Source organism: Stomoxys calcitrans, chromosome 2 (assembly GCF_963082655.1).
Source record: "Stomoxys calcitrans chromosome 2, idStoCalc2.1, whole genome shotgun sequence".
Lineage (NCBI taxonomy): Eukaryota > Metazoa > Arthropoda > Insecta > Diptera > Muscidae > Stomoxys > Stomoxys calcitrans.
The window spans coordinates 56,703,022-56,709,021 of NC_081553.1; positions in this window are offsets into that span (position 1 = coordinate 56,703,022).

The window sequence follows — 6,000 nt, forward strand, 5'->3', positions numbered from 1 at the left end:
GACTCCCTTGCTGATGGATTCGACTCCCATGCCGTTGGATTTTCTGTCACTGCTTTGCCTGGTGTTTCTGGATGTCACTCTTTGTCGAACTCGGTCTTTCAATTTTGAAAAAAAAAACAACCTTGGACATATAGAATGCCATGCCTTTGGTAGGACCGAGATTAGACTACAGATAGTGGAAAGCTGAACGAAGTCAGCGATAAGAAATAAGCAGCTCCGACCACGAGCGGCGCACAGTGGGCCAAATGGCAAAAAAATTGGAAATAAGTCTACAACTTTTTATCTGTTGATTTTAGCCATACAAAATGTTCTAGACATTTGTAGAGGAGGACATAGGCTTTCAGAAAAGTGCTGTTGTTGGTCCATATCTTTAATACAGGGTGAGCTACAGGGTGTCAAAGTTGACCACTTTTGACTTCTCCAAGCTTCTGGGGGCCATAACTTTTGATCTACTCAACCGATTTACATGATTTAGGACTCTAGAGAAAGAGCTTGACAAGATCTAAAAAACTTATGCATAAAGTACCATGCCATCGTGTACTGTTAAGGAGTTATGAATTGTTTAATTTTAAAATATGAAAATTTGGCCTTGGTTTTTTTCAGTGTTTTTTAAATAACTCCGTCAATTTTAAAGCTATAAACTTCATACTTCACACAAATTATGCCAGCATATGTGTGCATAAAATACAAAAGGAATCACGTGAATATCTTTGGCGGTTTAAAAATGGCATCGTTTTCAATATGAAAAATATTTTTTTTGTCAAAAAATTGCAAAATTTTTCAAAAAAGATACTCCCATTTCCTTTAAGTTTTCGCAAACTTTGGCCGTCAAAGCATTATCATTTCTTTCCATTTTCACAAAGTCGAGGTATTAAGAAAAGTTTTAAGTGCTAATTTGGCTAATTTCGATATCAAACAACACCGTTATCTTAAGACCAAAATGGCCAATTTTTTTACTAAACTTCAAAAGTTTCTCACTGGAAAAAAAGTTCCACGGGGATTTTTTCGCTTTTTTTGAACTTAAATGAAAGCTTAAAATGTTCCCAACATTTTAAGGTATGTCTCGCCATATCCTAGCCATAAATGAGATCGTAGCGATCAAAATACTGAAAAAAGTCAATTTTCAAGTAGTGCTATATTCATTGCTAAAAAACAAGTATTACGTCACATTTTATTGCAAAGATGTTAAATAAACTTTTATTTGGTAACACTTCTTCTACAAAACACAAAAAGAATCATGGAAATATCTCTATTCTATTCCATTTTATGGAACCGGCAATAAAAAAGTCAATTTTTCAAAAAAGTCGAATTTCCCAAATTTTGTTTTTGTTGTCCTAATTGCACATGACACACTATAGCCATATTTACGCAACATACCTTATCGTAAAGGAAATTTTCATACCTTTCCAACAATGTATAAAACATTTCTCAACTCGGATTCTATCTACTCTAAAATTCATTTACACTTCATTAAACTCTATATAAAAATGTCTATTTGTGAAATGGAACCTTATATGGGGCCTACACTAAAACATTGATAGATTTGCCCAGGGTTTACAATACAAATGTGTTAGAATAAAAAAAGGTCTCCTGCCAAAGTTTAAAAAAATTGGAATAAAAATATGTGTTTTAGAGCGAAAACACTTCGCATCGGCGTGCGTTTGTATAGTACCTACATCTATTTTTAATGTAAGCTGATGATTTTTGAATAAAAAGTAACCTAGAAATATACCTGCATATATATATATATTTGTGTTAAGATTTGATGCAGACAAATGTTACCTGTTTCGCTATGTCGAATTCCCAGGAAATCCACCGTATCAATGAATGTGAAAAAACCTACCCATAAAAAATTCATTGTCATTTTTTTTAACCAAATTCGAGTCCAGGTAAATAATTATAGAAGAGTAAGTAAAAAGAGGCACTTTGGACCCCTTTTTACGATTGCGTCTGATACCTGAAATGGGTCATTAATTGTGAATATATTGCATAAATATTTGAACAAAATCCAAATTTTCTTCATTATATTTTGTAGAGGCGTAAAGGACATTTATAAGTTATGGAAGTCATACTGAAGTATTCCACTCTTTCGAAAATTGTATGGGACATCAAAAATGATTCCAAATCATACACGGAGTCATTTAAGGAACTTGTTTACACTTTGGACCACATATATGGAATAAGGCTAAATAAAGACGCTTTAGACAAACTTGAAAAATTCTACAAATCATTTGAGAGAAGGTTGCCAGAATGTTCATTCGCAAAAATCAAGTTTTTCAAAATGTATGAGAAGTGGCTGAAATCGGATCTACTTATTGAAATTAAACCGCTGATTCCCGGCCGGCCTAGCAAAGCATACGACGAAGTTACGGAGAAAACCAAAAAGAAAAAACAAGAGGAACTATTGGCGGCACATCCGCCAAATTTAATAAAAGATACGTTCAAAACAGCATTGTTAAAAACACAACCAAAAAATGTTGGACGAATTGTCGATGTTTTACCATTAGCATCTCCGAAAAGGGTAAAGAGAATGGTAGAAAGTATTCCAACTCCAAAATCGACTACAGAATTCACGGAGGAAGATGCACTGGCCCTGATTTTGAACCTAGGCCTCTCAAGAAACAAATACTCAACAATGAGGAAGGCTCTTCGTGAAAAAGGATGGGGTTGTTTACCCTCAAAACATAAATTGTACAACACCAGGACGAAAATGGTGCCATCAAATATATACGTGGACGAATTAAAAGCAAGAGTGAAACTTGCTGATCTTGTTGAAAATACAGCTGTTAGAATTATTTCTAATTTTACTGAAGAACAGTTGAACACATGTAATAATTCCGAAGTGGTTTTGATCAGCAAATGGGGTTGTGATGGATCATCTGGATTTTCCGAATATAAGCAACAAACAGAAATAGATACCAACTTCGCATCAATTTTCATGGCATCATTAGTACCATTGAGAATGAGATTGTACAAGGACCAATCTTCATCATCGAAAGAAAATGCATTTCAAGATATATGGATAAATAGAACACCTGGGTCAAAATATTTATGTCGCCCAATTCGGTTTGAGTATACAAAGGAAGACCGGAACACAACACGATCTTTGGTGAACGAAATAAAGGAAGAAATTGCTGCATTACCCATGATTGTTATAAACCAATTGGGAAGAAATATAAAAGTTTCGTTTCAACTACAACTCACTATGATCGATGGAAAGGTGGCAAACGCATTAACTGGCGTTATGTCCAATTGGAGATGCAATATTTGTGGCAAGAAGAATGGGCAATTCGAGGACAAGTCTGATGAAAATTTAGTAAACGAAAATGCGCTCAATTTCGGTATTTCGCCCCTGCACTGTAGAATTCGATTCATGGAGTATTGTTTGCATTTATCGTATGACCTTAAATATCGGACTAGCCCTGGAAACCGCGATGTCTCTGCTAGAAACAACCAAGATCTTCACAAAATGAGGCAGGAAGAGAAGAATCGAATCCAGTTGGAGTTTAAACAAAAGGGACTTATAATAGATAAACCTCTTTACGGATACGGAAGCACAAATGATGGCAACTCGGCAAGGCGGTTTTTTGAGGACCCCGTATCGACATCTAAAATAACCGGTCTTGATGAACACTTGCTAAGACGATTCAAAGTGATTTTGGCTGTAATCAATAGCAAAAAGATGATAAATTCAACCAAATTTGAAGCTTATAGTAATGACACAAAAAACATTTTATCTGATTTATATTCGTGGAAAGCTTTAACACCGACAGTACATAAAGTCTTACATCATGGCAAGGAAATTGTGGAATACAACATACTTCCGTTAGGAGAACTTACAGAAGAAGCTCAGGAATCCCGTAATAGAGATGTTAAACAGTTCCGGCTTTTCAATACCCGAAAGAGCACCAAATTTAACCAAAATTATGATTTACTTCAATATTTATTGTTATCGTCTGATCCGGTACTATACAGCATCAGAACTAAATGGCTACCAAAAATATGTGACGATATAGATAAGGACGATCCCGATGCCATTCAAATTAAAGAGCTTTTAAATTTTGATACCTTAGATTATTTGGTAGAGAATAAAATCAAATAATACAAAACTAAAATGCTTTTTTATTTTGGGAGTAGCTAATATACATATAAACGCACGCCGATGCGAAGTGTTTTCGCTCTAAAACACATATTTTTATTCCAATTTTTTTAAACTTTGGCAGGAGACCTTTTTTTATTCTAACACATTTGTATTGTAAACCCTGGGCAAATCTATCAATGTTTTAGTGTAGGCCCCATATAAGGTTCCATTTCACAAATAGACATTTTTATATAGAGTTTAATGAAGTGTAAATGAATTTTAGAGTAGATAGAATCCGAGTTGAGAAATGTTTTATACATTGTTGGAAAGGTATGAAAATTTCCTTTACGATAAGGTATGTTGCGTAAATATGGCTATAGTGTGTCATGTGCAATTAGGACAACAAAAACAAAATTTGGGAAATTCGACTTTTTTGAAAAATTGACTTTTTTATTGCCGGTTCCATAAAATGGAATAGAATAGAGATATTTCCATGATTCTTTTTGTGTTTTGTAGAAGAAGTGTTACCAAATAAAAGTTTATTTAACATCTTTGCAATAAAATGTGACGTAATACTTGTTTTTTAGCAATGAATATAGCACTACTTGAAAATTGACTTTTTTCAGTATTTTGATCGCTACGATCTCATTTATGGCTAGGATATGGCGAGACATACCTTAAAATGTTGGGAACATTTTAAGCTTTCATTTAAGTTCAAAAAAAGCGAAAAAATCCCCGTGGAACTTTTTTTCCAGTGAGAAACTTTTGAAGTTTAGTAAAAAAATTGGCCATTTTGGTCTTAAGATAACGGTGTTGTTTGATATCGAAATTAGCCAAATTAGCACTTAAAACTTTTCTTAATACCTCGACTTTGTGAAAATGGAAAGAAATGATAATGCTTTGACGGCCAAAGTTTGCGAAAACTTAAAGGAAATGGGAGTATCTTTTTTGAAAAATTTTGCAATTTTTTGACAAAAAAAATATTTTTCATATTGAAAACGATGCCATTTTTAAACCGCCAAAGATATTCACGTGATTCCTTTTGTATTTTATGCACACATATGCTGGCATAATTTGTGTGAAGTATGAAGTTTATAGCTTTAAAATTGACGGAGTTATTTAAAAAACACTGAAAAAAACCAAGGCCAAATTTTCATATTTTAAAATTAAACAATTCATAACTCCTTAACAGTACACGATGGCATGGTACTTTATGCATAAGTTTTTTAGATCTTGTCAAGCTCTTTCTCTAGAGTCCTAAATCATGTAAATCGGTTGAGTAGATCAAAAGTTATGGCCCCCAGAAGCTTGGAGAAGTCAAAAGTGGTCAACTTTGACACCCTGTAGCTCACCCTGTATTAAAGATATGGACCAACAACAGCACTTTTCTGAAAGCCTATGTCCTCCTCTACAAATGTCTAGAACATTTTGTATGGCTAAAATCAACAGATAAAAAGTTGTAGACTTATTTCCAATTTTTTTGCCATTTGGCCCACTGTGCGGCGTCAATTCCATGGCAAACGGTTGTACGTACCGACTTGACCCGAGGGATTCCTTTATCGGCAAGGGCTGCCGATGAATGAATAACACACTGCTACAACGACGAGCGCTGAAGATCGAGGACATGCTGCAACAAGGCTGACAGCTGTGGTACACTATTACCTGAGGTATGCCACTGCTGCCTCAATTCCGCCAAATCCCTTGCTGGGTTTAGAGAAAGCTCTGTGGATATCATAACAACTGAATCTATTGGGTTGCCCAAAAAGTAATTGCGGATTTTTTAAAAGATAGTAAATGCATTTTTAATAAGACTTAGAATGAACTTTAATTAAATATACTTTTTTTACACTTTTTTTCTAAAGCAAGCTAAAAGTAACAGATGATAACTGACAGAAGAAAGAATGCAATTACAGAGTCAC